This window comes from Phascolarctos cinereus, unplaced genomic scaffold, assembly GCF_003287225.1.
Source record: "Phascolarctos cinereus isolate Bilbo 61053 unplaced genomic scaffold, phaCin_HiC Scaffold_5;HRSCAF=322, whole genome shotgun sequence".
NCBI lineage: Eukaryota > Metazoa > Chordata > Mammalia > Diprotodontia > Phascolarctidae > Phascolarctos > Phascolarctos cinereus.
The window spans coordinates 441,212,967-441,228,897 of NW_027555958.1; the positions used below are offsets into that span (position 1 = coordinate 441,212,967).

The window sequence follows — 15,931 nt, forward strand, 5'->3', positions numbered from 1 at the left end:
TACAGGTAACTACAGAATTCACCATGCTTTCCATACTTGCTGGAAATGAGACCCTCAATCTTTTTTTGTTTTCATTAATAATTTCCCTACAGACTGCTGGAAGCAAACTGCTCTTTTGGGAGGCGGGGGGAGGAAAAGTGAGTCATCCACTGTCATTGTCCCTCTTGGCCCCTTAGCACCTTGTCAGCCACACCAAATTTCCTTTCCTTTGCTTTCCTATAAGGTCTTAACTACAACTTCCTCTCCCTCCTCTAGAGTTTTAAAAGAGAACAATAATAAACATCTCTAACCTGGGGGTTCTTAACTTTTTTTTCTGTTTCACAGACCCTTTTGGCAGTCTGGTGAAGTCTATGGACCCCTTCTCAGAATAATATTTTCAATTACATAAAATGAAATACATAAGATTACATAGGAAACCAAGTGTTGAAATATAGTTATAAAAATATTTTTTAACAAGTTCATGGACCTCAGGTTAAAAAACCCCTGCAATCTGAGTTAAGAACAAGACTCCCTTTAATTGGTTATGAGTTCCTGGAAAGTAGTTGTGGTGTACAAGGCCCTGGCCTAGGGACAGGCAGTTGGCTTCCATGCTAATAATAGAAATGGACATTTCTAGTGGACTTTTAAGTTTTACAACTTAGAGACATCACCTTATTTCCTTATCATAGCAATCTTGTGAGGCAGGAACTTACAGGTAATTTTTTTAAAACTAGACGTCTGATTTTATAGGTAGAGGGAACTTCCAGCAAAAGAAAATTCCTCTATCAATGCAAATTGGCCCCTGCTTTGCAACTTCTAAATTTTGTGAGTTTCTTAGGACACTGAGAGGTTAATCGTGTGTCAGGCAAGATTTGGACCAAGGTCTTCTGACTGATGCCAGCTCTCTATCTACTGAGCTATAGCTGCTCCTTGGCATGACTATCCCCATTTTATAGTTGAAGAAAGTAAGATTTGAGAGATTCTTACCAAGATCATATAGCTACTAGGACTTAGCAGTGGAATTTGAAGCCGAGTCTGTCTTTACTCAAAGTTCAACTCTTCATTCTAACATCCCACCGCAACCTAATATAGCTAGCACAGGAATCTTTTTATTATTTGTGAAGATCATTTTCTAAGAAAACACTGGGAAAACCTTTTATGGCCAGTAAATGGCTCTGTAAGTTGGTTAACCTAGAAGAGCTTGTTAATTCTGGGTGATTGTTCATTCTCCACCAAACTGAAGAGATGGAGGGAGAGACCCATGCATTCACATGGCATTCAGACCATCTCTTTGGAGTCCTCGTGTGTCTTCTAGCCTTCTGTCTAGCAAGATTTTCCAAGCTTGGACTAAAAGGCAAATGTTTACTATTTACTAATGTTTACTTCTGTGAGACTCCAATCTGTGGAGCCTGGCTTTGCATTTCTTTCCTTATGGCATCGCGACAATATGAGAAGGTGTTGTTAGTTCGTAGAATCTCAGCCAGTGAGAAGGAGGTAGGAGCAATGTCAAAGGCAGCTCTCTCAGCTTTCCCAGTAAAGGGGTTTCTGGGCCTTGTGTTCTACTCAAAAGCAGATTAGCCTCCTGTGGCCTTCTTATCCTTGACTATTGCAAAGAGCTGCTGTCCTCCTTGGGGTATCATTTGGCAACTAAAGAACAACAGGTAATATGTTGAAAAGGGTAGCATTCTGATCATCAGTTACAGGTCCTCCAATGTACATTTTATTTAGTCATTTTGGAGATTCTATCTCAGGCCTGAACAAAACAAACACTCTCCCTGCCCTCTCCTAATTCTTTGGCATTTCCCTTGATGAATTGGGTCAAGTCAGTTTTTCCGCAGTCTTGACTCCAACATATTACGTTCAGGCAACAAAATAACCATCTTGGCAGACCATGTAGGCAGCTGGTTCTCTTGGAACCACTGTATCCTTTTCTCATTTTTGTCTGACTACAAATATTTGCAGGCTTTTCACCTTTTCTTACTTTTTACTTTATGTGTGTCACTTCTGAGGGAAAGGAAAAAAGGGGTGATGATGACTGGCTGGAGTTTTTTAAAAGTGGGGTGCATATAGCTGGCATTTACATTCTTCTTCCTCAAGGCTAAAGCAAACTGGGCATTAACTCTACAGAGCAGAGTATTATATAGATAGCCAGATGTGATTACTATATCAGATATTTCTCTTTAATTATTTTTATCCCATAGAATAAGGGGAAAGTTTATTCTGTGTGTGAGGGTGGGGTGGGGTGGGGTGGAGAGGAGATTCTGCCTAATGACAATAATGTACAGACAAAAGGTACCAACAAAACATTTTAAAATCAGGTCACATGGTATGATATTAACCTTAATTGGAAAATGGAACCGCATTTCACTGTTTCTACCATTGGAGAGTAATATCCGGAACCTGGGATGATGGGTTATCATCACCCTGAGACAGCCTTCATTATGCATCTATTCCCAGCAAAATGTCCCTGTGGATAGGGGTAAATGTTTGAGAGTACAGCAGCTGGGCCATGCAGTTTCAGAGTGGATTGGGCCTCAGGAGTACAATGCATACTTTATTAGTTGTAATGTTCTGCATGAATAATGTAGTCTTATTTCAATTTTTTTGATGATAAAACATTCAAAATTCCTACATGGTTAGATCAGCATAGTATATTCAATGTTTTCTTATTTAGAGAAACATTCTTCATATCATTTCAAAAGCTTTAAAAAATGAGATAGTTAGCTGTTTAAAAACAGTAGAAATTTAAAATCCAACACTTGTACATTTATAAATTTATCATAATTAAAACTGTTGTATACACAGTGTTGAAAACTTTTAAAAAGCATAGATAAATAAATTGTCTTTGATATTTGTACTGCACACAGAAAACATAACAGCATGCCTCTGATTTCTCTTTAGGAATTCCTCCAGCAGAAACTGTAATTGCTGAGATTCTAGTTGGCCAGCATTCAGAGGGTAAGTCCAGCAGTCTGAACTGGGACTCCAGGGAGGGAAAGGGAAATTGTGTTCCTTGTACTTGAGCCCTAGACTTTCACTGGCACCCTGTCTCTCCCAGGTCCCCCAGCTTTGCCTACCTACTAGAGTAATCCATTACGAATCTCTCCCCCACTAGACTCTCTAGGGCTCCAGAGTTTCTGAAGCCCCCAAATCAACTGCTGACTTTTCCCGGTTTATCTCTTGTCTACTCCCTACATGTCTCTGACCAATAACTAGATGTTAATAGGGTCAAAGAAACCTTTTAATAGTAGAAAATAAGGCATGGGTGAATAAGGAAATGCAAACTCAAAAAGATCTAGTCATCCCATTAGGCCCCGCAAATCTCAGGCAACTTTCTGGGCATTCACTTTCTTTAAATTCAACAAATACTTATTAATAATTCAGTGTCTTTTATGTAGAAGGCAGCATATTAGGTTAGAAGATACAAAGATAAAACATTTCCCTTTGTGCAAGGAATCTGCAACTTACCAATTGAGGGGACTTTTGTCTTTGACTCTAAGGTCATCTACCTTTCACATTTTTTCCCAAATTTACCGTTGCTACTGAACCCCAGTTTGAGGATTCTAGGCTCCTGAAACTTTTGGTCCCCAGATCTGCTTAGCTGCTTGAGTTCAGGGAGCTGACAGATCCAGTGCCTCCCTCTTCTGCCACTCCCCCTGTAAGTGCATACTCGATTTGAGTAGCCACACCCTCTTCCTCTCCTATCCCCTGAGACCACACACTCAAGATCCTAAGAAACGTGTTGCTGTATTTTATTTGCAGGACTAGGATACTATACAAATCAGAAATAAAATAGCATGGTAAAGTAATCAGAAGTGCATATACAAGAAAACTACCTCAGGGTAGGTTAAACTTTCTAAATCTGTCTATCCTGAGCTCCCCAGATCTTGTAGCTTCACTCATGATCTTCTGTAGGTCAGAAGCTCCACATTACAGTGTCAGGATCTCTTCTGAACCAGAAGAGAAATTATGTTTTCCATTCCAGAATACCCCTCCCCCATTTTGAGATGGATGAAGTTGCCCTTCTTGGTTTTAGATCTAACTCACTGGTCAATTCTGTAATCTCAGGCTCACTGTGTGCCTGCAAGGAAGCCTCCTGAATGTATGGCAGGTTCGGGGACGTTCTGTTAACATTCTTACATAGTTACTTGCTATCAAACTTCCCTGTACTCACTGACCACGAAAAAAGACAAGGAAACACAAATATATGATTCACTCCCACTCAGTTTAAGTGTATAAATGCAGCAAAAAGCTGGTATTATTAGCTTAGCTGAGAGTTGTCCTATACATTTTCAGATACTTGGAGAGAGATGCAATGATCAATATGTCCTTGGCCTCCTTGACTTTATAATCTAGTAGGGGACAATTTTTCCTTATCTGTTGGCTCCTTCTCTGCTGCCTACAAGTACAACCAGGTCTCCCCATCATTAAAAAAAGCATTTGATCCTACCTACCATCCTACCATCCCATCTCTACTCATTCTCCCAATAAAACTAGGAAAAAAAGTCATCTGCACGAATTGTTTCTGTTTCCTCTCCCTCATCAATCAATTGAAACATCCCTCTCCAAAGTTACCAATAGAATAGCCAGTTCTCTCAGTCCTCATCCTTTCATATCTCTCTAGCATCTGACGCTGTTGGCCACATAGTCCTCCTGGCTTTTCTTTCCTTCCTCGGTTTTTGCAACACTGCTTTCTTGATTCTCCTCCTACCTTTCTAACCACTCCTTCCCAGTTTCCTTTGCTTTATCATTATCCATCTAAGGTCCACTAACTGTAGGTATACCCCAAAGCTATGTCTTGGGACCTCTTCTCTGTCTACACTCTCTCAATTGATAGCAATCTCATCAATTCTCAGTGATCCAGCTACCATTTTCTGTGGTAGCTGTGGATCCAGACCCAATCTCTTCTGAGCTCCAGTTCCATATCGCCGATTGCCTATTGGACTTTGCCAACTGGAAGTCATCTGGGCATCCAAAATATTGCAACATCTTTCTTTTCCAAACCCATCCCTCTTTCCTGCTTTCCTATTTCTATTAAAGGCAGCGCCATCCTTCCAATTTCCTAGGTTTGTAACCTTAGAATTATCCTCAACTCACACTTCCTGAATCCTCTCATCTAATCAGTTGTCAAATCATCTCCTTTCTTCCTTCACAACATCTCTCACATCCATCTCCTTTTTTTATGCTCACACCACCATCACCCTACTTCGGGCCCTTAACATGTCTCACCTAGCCTATTATCATAATGGCTTCCTCATTGGTCTCCTTTCCTCCATCCTCTCCCTCTCCAATCCATTCTTCACATACTTGCCCACATGATATTCTTTTTTTTTTGTGAGGCTATTGGGATTAAGTGACTTGCCCCGAGTCATACAGGTAGTAAAGTGTTATGTGTCTGAGACCAGATTTGAACTCAGGTCCTACTGACTCCAGGGCCGGTGCTCTATCCACTGTGACACCTAGCTGTCCCCACGATATTCTTAAAGCACAGGTCAGATGATGTTCTTTGGCTTAAGAAGATCCAGTGGCCCCCATTGGCTCTTCAGATCAAAAAAAAATGTATTTGCTTGACATTTGAAAGCCTCTCCCAACTGGCTTTTGCTTGCCTTTCGAAATTTATGACATACTTTATACCCTTCATACACTGCACAGTGTAGCCACACTGACCTGCTTTGCTATCACTAGTGTATGATATTCTATCTTCTTTCTCCATGTCCTTTCACAGGTTGTCCTTCATGTCTGGAACACACTTCCTCCTCATCTCCAGATCTTAGAATCCCTGGTCTCCTTCAAAGGTCAGCTGAAACACCATCTTCTATATGAATGAAAAAAAATCTTATGTTTACTTTGTATATTTTTAATATCAATTTATAGATGTACACATTTCCCCAGACAGAATATAAACTCCTTTAGAACAGGAACTGTTCCTTTCTTTGTTCAGCCTAGAGAATAAAGTTCTTTAGGGGAATCTGGTAATTGTTTTCAAATATTCAAAAGACTGTCATGTGGGAGGATTATATTCTAGTTTGCTCCAGAGGGAAAAATTAGGAACCAAAAGGTAGAAGTTTCACAGAGTGATAGATTTAGATTCAATGTAAGGAATTTTGAGCTATCCAAAAGTGGAATAGCAAGTTTCAGACGATGGTGGGCGTGCCCTCCCTGGAGATCTTCAAGAACAAACTGGACGACTAGTCCAGTTCACAGAGGCAATTCTTGTTCACAGACATTGTTCTAAATGACCTATTAGTGTGCCTTTCAACTCTATGACTCTGTCATGAAACTATTGATTGATTCTACTGAAAATTTGTCTTAGTTAATCTCCTCTGGCCCTCACTGCTGTTCAACCAAGTTTTTCTTATAGGCTCTGTAATGCATTCTTTGCAGTTATTGTTCCAGATCTTTTCCATTCTTGTTGAACCTCCAAATTTGCTTTCCAAGCAGATGACCTTACCTCTTAATTCTCACCAAATAATATACGAATTCTTTAGCCTGGCATTCAAGAGTGTCTTCAGTCTGGCTACAATCATCCTGTCCATGTTACTTATATGTATGTAAAGTACTGTATGAAAGTCAGTTATTATGATAGTTATCTAAAGTAGCACATCTTATGGCAAACAATTGTCAGGCTAGTTTACTTAAATTCCTTGATCAGATTTTGTTTTCTTGGCTCAGTGCTGTGTTCCAGCTGTCCCCTGACTTATAATAATCTCTCCATTGCCCCTGCCTGTTGAGATCATCCTTCAGGATGCAGCTGAAGTGCTGCCTCCTTCCTGAAAACTTCCTTGATATTGACCTCCCAGATCCTCCCATACACACACACACACACACACACACACACACACACACACACACACACACACACGTATATGATTTTTTGCTCCCCTCACCTGCTGTACTGCTTTGATACCTCTCTTACATTCTACTTTGTATTATACATGCATCCTTGCTGCCTTATTATTCTGTAATTTCTTAGAGGACAAGGATCTGCATTAATGATCTTTTAATTTTTTCCCCCACCTTAGTGTAAGGATTGGCTTATGATATTTGAAAGAATTCATGGAATGCAAAGTCACTGATTAGTTGTGTTTGTGTTTGGTTTTTTACATTTCAGTTATTACTATTACTTAATAGTAGTTATTACTGTTCTCAAGAGATTTTGAATAAACCTCTTGGGATTAAAAAAAATCATCTACTTAAGTTTCAGAAAGAAGTCAACTATATGACTTTACTTTTCAAAAAGTCATCCCATTTGAAAACCTACTTTGAAAGATTTTAAAATGCTGGGAAACTTAAAATGTCAGAAGGACCTGAACCACCTCGTCATGACTCATGTGATTTAGGGGCATTGCTCTTTGCCTAGAAGCATTGGTTTGCTTTCCAATAGCTGTAGAGAACAGTATGGAAAATGTACAAATCCTGGGTCATTAGATTGACTTCTCTAAAGCATTCCTTTGCTTTTGGAGTTTTGAAAGATGAATCTTTCCTTTAATTCTGTGACAGAAGTTTATGGTTTCTTATAATGAATGATTTATACATTGGCTTCAAACATTTTGGAAAATTGTGTTCAAGTGCCAACAGCTTATGAAAAATATTGGGCATCAAAAGCCTGATTTCACTCTGAGCTCTGGGAGTGCCTTGTTTCAAATACACAGCTCCTAAGAAGGCTTGCAAATACCCAACAGACCTTGAAAGGCCTCTAGGGTTTTCTCTATGACTGTGCACAGCTTGATTATTTTTGTGTTTTAGAAATCTTGACCATACTTCTAATAGGAAAATTCAGATGTGACTTAGACTTGTATATATGCTAGGAAATGTAGCTTAGGGCAGATTTTTTTTCCAGAAGGTTGGGGTCTTCGCTAATTCCTAAGACTAAATCTTATAGGCAGTACTTTGGCAGGGCATTGGTTAATTCACACATACAGCTGATGTGCTGTCTCTGGGTACACTGCTTATCTAGAATGAATAATAAACCTGTATTAGCAAATTAATTAATTAGTATGTTAATTCTAATATACCTACATAAGAAAATAATTCATTTTAAAAGAACTATTATTTTATAGATGTGTATACTCTCCCCATAACAACACTTCTATATCTTAGTAGATGGTTTTCATGAATTGTGATTTTTAGAAATTCATAGGACCATAGATTTAAAGCACAAAAGGGGCTGCATTGCTCATCCAGTCCAAACCCCTTATTTGAGAAATGAAGAAACTGAGGCCCAGGCAAGTGAAGAGAATTGCCTGTAGTTATTATCTGATGACCACCTTTATTGTGATGCTCCTATCTGAGCTTGGCCTCAGGTGACAGATACATATTGTCACTCTCTCTCTAGTCTGACTTAATCTGACCTGACAATTTTTGTATTTTGCTTTTATAAGCCTTTGAAAAACTGGAGTCCCATCCATCACACAAGTTGGGTCTTTAGCAGAGATGAGAAATAAGTTCCTCAAGGGTAACCGAGTAATTGGGTTAAATAAAATGAAAGTCTAGTAAGAGAATACTTGCTGCTTATTCTCTGTCTCCACAAAACACTGAACAGGAAGGATTGTGATTCATTTTCTTTAGGAGAGAATTTGGATGGGACGTAAGGAAAATCGTGAACTATCAGGCTTATCTAACACAGGGATTGGCCACCTAAGGCAAAAGATTAGTTTTCTCCTTTTGGAGGAACTTTTTAGCTCTAAAAGGTAGCAAAAGACACTTAGTTTGTCTCCATTAATCGTTGAAAGCTCTTTGAATGTGCCTTTCCTGGAGCACTGAAATATAAGTTCCTGTTAGAACAAGGTCTTGACATTCCCCAACTATTTACTGAGTACGTTATGTATGCATAGTAGTGCTGGGCCAGGTGGTGGAATGGGGTAGAGATGATATGTGCCCTAACAGTTCAGAGGAAGGGCAACTTTGATGGGAGCAAAGGTGCTTTAAGAAGGTTTCATGAAGGAACTAGAACTTGTGTTGGCCTAGAAGATTGGATAGGAGACTGGAAAGCAGAAAGAAAATGGAAAAAATGATAAGCCTGGATCTGGAAATAAACCAGACAGATAGTAGAATGTACCAAATGTTACAGAGATTAGACCTCATGAAATGATGAGTTTCTTTTTGAGCTCCATTTGTAAACTAGTAATAAATAACTATTGCAGGAAAGAGCTCATTCCAGCTCTGGGAAACCTTCCCTGCTCCCTTGCTCTGAAAATTAAAGCTCTCTCATTATTCCCTTTTCCTTGTATTGTACTTCAGTTTGTCAGTTCAATGGCATCAATTAAGCAGTTACTAAGGGTAAGGCACTGTAGATACAAAATAAAAACAGTCTCTGCCCTCGAGGATCTTGGGTTCTATCCATGGACACAGAGAACTATATATTAATTATACAAATTATATTAATATTATATTGTTAAGTTATATTTAATATTATTTATATATTAAATTATTTCTATATAATTTTATATATTTATACATTTTATTATATTTAATATTACATATTAAATTGACTATATAAAGTTAATTTCAATACAAGAAGACTTACAATCATGGTTCCTAATTTGTACACAGGAACTTGAGCGAGTCTTCTTGTGTCATGGACTCCTTCAGCAATCTGGTGAAGCCTATAGATTCCTTCTCCACATAGTGTTTTTTAAATTCATAAAATACATAGAATTACAAAGGAAATCAATTATGGAAATACGGTTATCAAAATACTTTTAAAAACAACTTCACAGACCCCAAGTTAAGAACCTTGGAGTAAACCAACGCCTCCAGATTCTTACTATTCTACCAACTTCCCCATCAAGCTCTCATTTTTCCCTCTGAATTTGATACCTGTCTTGGTCACCTCTGTTCCTTCTGTCATTGTCAAGGACTTCAGTATTCTTCTGAATAAATACCCTATTCTCACAATTTTAGGAACTTGCTTCCTATGAGATCATCATCCCGCAAAACTTCTGTGCCTCGAAAATTCTGTACTCCCAAGTTCTCATCTCTCTGTAATGTCCTGTCCCTTCACCCCTCATTCCTTTATTCCTCCCATGCCTGTCTCTGATTAAAATATTTTCTCCCCCCTCCCCAAATTTCACCCTGGCCCCTCAGTCTATCAACCATGTTTGTCTGTTACCTGTTCTTGATCCTGTAGTCAGCCACTTGGGCAGTGCCCTCTCTTCCCCTCTTGAGTTCTTTGTTTCCTTGAGCCAGAGGAGCTCCTCTCATTTGCCCCCTCTATTCCTCTCCTGTGCTGCTAGAGGCTGCTATACTTCTTGTTCATTCACATCTTCTCTCCTCAGGCACCCAGGTCTGCTGTCTTCCTTCCCTTCCACGATGAGATGAAGACCGTTCAACAAGAACTGGAGCCTGCATTGCTTAAATCCTTTCAATATCCTTGCTCTTTCTCTCCCTTTTTTCCCCAGTCTTAGAGAAGAAATGACTTTCTTCTTTACAAAAACTAACCTGCTCCCGACACCTTTCATCTCATCTCCTTCTATCCCATCTTATCCCATTTCCAGCTACTAGGTGGTGCAGTAGATAGAGTGCTGTTCAAATTCAACCTCAGACACTCATTCTGCTGTGAGACCCTGAGCAAGTCACTTAACCTCTGTCTGCCTTAGTTTCCTCAATTGTGAAATGAAGATAAGAATAGTAGCTACTTCCCAGGGTTGTTGAGAGAACCAAATGAGATAATATTTGTAAAGTTCTTAGCACAGTGCCTGGCACATAATAAGCTCTATATAGGTATTTATTCTCTACCTCCCCACCATGATCTTGTTCCATTAATCTAACTCTTTTTTGTTCCTAAGGTCCCTCCATCACTGCTTGCTGCTTGCTCTTTTACCTCAGCTTGCAAATGCTCTCCCATTTCCCCATGCTTTAAAGGCAAACAAGCAAGTCTTTCTTCCCTTGCCTGCGTCTACCTCTTCATGCTACTGTCTCCCCACTCTTCCCATTCACTGCCAATCTTCTGAAAGGATGGCTCTGCACCAGTCTTGGGAATCCTACCCTCGTTTCTACCACTAGTGAAACAGCCCTCTTCAAGGGGAATGAGGCCCTGAATGTCAGTAAATCCAATTTTTTGTTTGCCTGTCTTCATTCTCACAATGAGCCCCTCCACAACACTGAACATGATGGATCAGTGCCCTTGTTCTCAATTTCACCATTTTCCTTGGCTTCCCTCTCATGGCTCTCTTTGTACTCTTTATATTCTCCAACCTCTGTTACCGTTTTCCTTTCCTTTCTCTTTGTTTCTCATTCTCCCTCCATCTCTTAAGCCATCTTCTCTGAGTTACTGTCATTAATGTTCTTCTCTTGCCATTCTCTCTCATGATGATCTTAAATGATCTTAAACATTCCTGTTGCTCTAGTTATCACCTCTAGATTTCCATCCCACCTATCTCCCCAGAGATCCTATCCTGAACTTTCCAACTGCCTTTTAAATATCCCCATATTAATGCTATTAGCATCTCAAATGCAAGATGTCCAAAGTTCTTCACCCTCAAGATGGTCCTTCCTCCTAACTTCTGTGATTCTGTAAATGGTGCCACCATCCTTTTGATCATTCAGGTTCAAAACCTCACAGGTATATTTGGTTTTTCCTTCTCTGCCACTGTATGTTCAAATCACTTCTAGGTCTTGTCAATTCTACCTTCACCAAGTCTCCTACATCTTTTCAAAGTTCATGCCTGAAGAGGTGATCATGCTTTCCTGCCTATTCTCAACATCTAGCGGCTCATGTTCTCTTAAATTAATAATATAAGGTAAACATTACTCCAAAAGGTGAAAGCAAAACCCAATGCACAACTCACATATATTCCAGTAGGATATGTGTTATTACAGGCAGGACTTAGACCCAGACAGATCTTGGATGGATAGCAAGTACAAGAAATGTGAGAGCTGCTAATAGCTCCCTCAGGTACTTCCAGATGATGGGCACACTCCTCCAGGCTTATAAAGTTTATTCTGGTCTTGTGCCGCCTTCTTCATGCCAGTATAAATACCGGTATCTATGTGAGGGTCACAGGATGAGTCTTCAGCAACAAAGCAATTTGAGGCTCGACTGCTACTGCTTATAGATGTAGGGACCTGGCTAGATTTCACAAATGACCTAAAAGTCGTATACAGTCAGTGACATTGGGGGGGAAGGGGGAAGCTCTACTGGAATGGTATGCTTGCACTAAATGTCAATAAATGGGCTTAGAATGACCTTTATAGAAGCTACTGCTATTTAGGATTGAGGGTGCCAGTTGTGCATATGGTTGGGGTTGGGGGGGGGAGGTTCAAAATTAGACCAAAAGAAAAAAACTCATTGCACTTTTAATATGGAGATTTATGAGACTTATAGGCAGCCATACTTCAAGGAAAAATATTATTAATGTGCAGGAAAAAGAGTATTGCAATAATGGGTGATTTTGGATTGGACTGGTGATTTCACTGTTATAAAGAACTTGGAGATAAAGAAATTTCTTCCCCCATTGTAGATCAGCACCTTCTCTGTGAATCAGAGCCTTTCAGAGATGCCTAGGGTTGCCCTGGTAGTCACAAAAGCAGGACCTAGGTAGACCCAGTTCTTCATGGCTCTAAGACTAGCTCTGTCTCTCTGTCTCTGTCTGTCTGTCTGTCTGTCTGTCTGTCTGTCTGTCTCTCTCTCTCTCTCTCTCTCTCTCTCTCTCTCTCTCTTCCTCATCTGCCTTTTGTGATTAATTACAATAAATTTTATATAATTCAAAAGTTTCTCCCACTTGGGAAAGAGTTTCCCTAAATATGGGTTGCATTTTCAGTTTTGGTATACGATAAGTATTAATAACAATATCCATAACAACAAAAACAACAACACTAGATTTGATTTATGACTTAGCTTTGCTTTTAAAAGTAGAAATTCATATCACAAGACTTCAGACTGGGCTGAGGGGCACCCCAGTTAAGGCACTGGCCAATGCTAAAAGGTCAGCATCCTTCCTTTCTTTTCAACTACCACCACAAACCACCTAAATTCAGGCCCTGAACTGAACTCTTTGCTGTCCTGTTGTTGGCCTCCTGTTTGATCCTCTTGCCTTCAGTCTATTCCCGTTCCATTCTATTGAATGTACCACTCGACTCAATTCCATCCTTCTGCCCAAAAGGTCATAAGTTCAGTAGATGCTTATATCTCAGTGGAAGTAGGCTTTGGACTTTATAGAGTAGATAGTTAGCATGTGGCTTGAGCTTTGAAAGATGGGTAGTAATTTAGGGGAAAGGAAGGAATTGAAGGCAGAGAACAATATGCAAAAATGTATTGAACTGAGAAAGCCCTCCATGCATTCAGAGCACAAAAAGTAAGCCAGTTGGGATAGCGATTAGACTGGAAAGGGTGAAGATTGAGCAAGCTTAAGGTAAGAATGTAGGAGACAAGAAAGTGTTAGAAGGTTGCAGTTGAAGAGTGACATGTCAGCATTCTGGGTTTTAGAGGTAAGAGGGTGAACTGTTGGATATGGTCATGTCTGAATTGCTGAAGAAAGGTAGAAAAATAAGGTTTTTGGATTTGAGCTATACGGTCAGGATATGAGCAAGGTTATTCATGTGAAAACTTTAGGTCCATCAAGGATAATGGTAGGGAGTGCATGAGGTGGTGAGGAAAAACCATCTTCCAAATCCAGAGGTCATTGAGAAAGGTAAGAAAATAACAGAGATGTGTAGAGATGACAGCAAGAAGGAAGGGAAGAAGATTGCATGGATATCAGAATACTTGTTGATTTATTGAAAAGAGGAAAGATTATTGAGGGATGGGGATAAAGGAATGGTCTAGAGAGATGTAATAGGATGATACTGGTTAAGAGTTTTTGACAGTAAGCTTCTTACTTTGAAGGACCTTAGATAAGGACAGATCTTGAAGGTTCATAAATTTAGAGTCAGATGGGGCTTAGAGGCCATCAAATCCAACTCCCTCATTTTACAGATGATGAAACTGAGGTACAGAGTGAATGAGTGACTTGCTTAGGCTCAAACAATTAGTAAGTGTCCGAAAGAGGAGTCACCCTGAGGTCTTTCTGACTCAGAAGTCCAGTGCTGTAGACATTCTGCCACCTACCTTGAATTGTTTTGTTGAAGCCAACACTAGAGACCAAGGTGCAAGACTTAAGTGATCTTTGAAGTTGCCCTAAGCTCTTGGGATCTTATGAATATAAATACTTGTAGTTCATATTTGTGTATTTTTTCTGTGATTATTTTAGAGAGTTTTAGCTGTAAGGTACAGATTACTGGGACATAAATATGCCTGGCTTTATTGTTGTTATTCTGGTTTGAAAGACTACGGGTGAGATTGCCAAATGAATTCATGCACTTTGAAAAGCTTTTATGGCTTTAAAATGAAGGTGAAAAGTAAAGGGAATAGGATCAAGGCCATAAAACCCCCTTCACTTCACATTGTTCCTTTGATCTGATTGGATTTAGTACTTTCATATATTCAAAATCAAGATCTGATTTGGCCTGAATCCTGGTGGCTTGCTAAAACACTGTTGGGATCTGGGAAGGAGAGAATGCCTTAAAAACACAGAACCAAATAACTGCAACAAGGCCAGAAAAGGGTATTTTCTGAATACTTTCCAAGTAGCACTGGAATGAGAAACAAGCATCATATAGACTACAGGGGTCTGTTAGACTTGTTATCCATCATCGGATCCAGATGGGGTACACTGTTAAATACGAAAATCTTGGAGACTCCACAAAAGATCCTGCCTGATCATGGCTTGGAGGAAAGCCGTGGCTCTTCCAAGTCTGTCAGAAGAAGAGCACAAGTCCTGGCAGATCGTGCCAAGCTCAAAAAGCCTTGAGTAAGGGCCTGGCAATAGATTATATCTCTGTGGTCCGAGGACATAGCAAAGGTCAGAAGAGCTTGTTGCCAGGTCATCTTCAGGAATAGGAAACTTTCAGCCACACTAACTCCTGAAGACCTTTTCCTAAGCCCCTCGCAAGAGATGATCTGAATTGGTGGAAAGGAAGTGCCCAAACCAACAAAATCTCTGTGCCTCACAGGCTGAAGTCTAAGTAAAATCTTAATACTATAGACTTGAGGAATTCTGTAGTAGAACAGTGCTTCTACACTGAAAAAGTAGAGAACGTACTGTGTAGTAATAATAGCCAGTATTTATGGAAAGCTTTCAAGGTTTGTAAAGTGTTTCCCATATAATATCTCATTTGGTCCTCACAACAAGCCTGAAATGTAGGTTCCGTTATTATCCCCAATTTTATAAATGAGGAAACTAAGAGAGTCAAAGGTTAAGTGACTTGTCCAGGTTCATACAGCTAATAAGTGTCTAAAGTTAGGATTTGAACTTAGGTCTTCCTGATTCCAAAGTCCAACACTCTATCTACCAAGACCACCTATCAGACTACATATTCCTGGGCATAACACATGCAATACATCTAAATTCTTTTTCCGCCAGGAGCAGAAAACCTGTTATGCCACAGTTGTTGAGTCACGAGGATGACAGCCTTCTTACACTTCTCCCTTTTTTTTAATAAAAGAGGTGCACTATGGATATGACTGTGTATGTGGAACATTTGATTTGCCTAAATCCTATAGAATCATGGGGAAATTCACATTGGGTTTTTGCTGTATCTTGTGCAATGATTGATAAAGGATCATGTCAACAGGAGTTCAAATGTAAGAATTTAGTTTAATATACACACACATATTTAACACAGAAACACCTGGTGAAAGGAAAGCTTGGAGAAAGTCTCTGCTCAGATTGCATCCCCCAGGGTTTTGTTCCTATCCCGTTTCCTGGCAGATCAGTTTACAGTGTGATCTCATTAAGATCATTTGAGAATATCATCAGTTTCTAGGAGCTCATATTTCCCTTCTATTAGTGTAGGTTGTGGTGTGTGTGTGTGTGTGTGTGTGTGTGAGAGAGAGAGAGAGAGAGAGAAAATCATGTTTTGGAGAAAGTGTATATTTCAACAAAATATATTGAAGACAGCAAAGAGCAAATAA

At 39.6% G+C, this 15,931-nt stretch overlaps 1 protein-coding gene across 6 annotated transcripts in view; it reads left to right on the forward strand.

The window, feature by feature from the left end:
- The window catches only part of LRRC8B (leucine rich repeat containing 8 VRAC subunit B), a 112,653-nt gene that overhangs the window by 68,518 nt on the left and 28,204 nt on the right, over nucleotides 1–15,931 (forward strand). For 3 of the 6 annotated variants that reach the window (XM_020988768.2, XM_020988767.2, XM_020988766.2), the window contains 2 exons: nucleotides 2,881–2,937; nucleotides 5,705–5,774. The gene's annotated coding sequence lies outside the window, so the exon portion shown is untranslated. The remainder of the gene's footprint in view (nucleotides 1–2,880; nucleotides 2,938–5,704; nucleotides 5,775–15,931) is intronic. The other 3 variants (XM_020988771.2, XM_020988770.2, XM_020988769.2) reach the window with 1 other exon arrangement.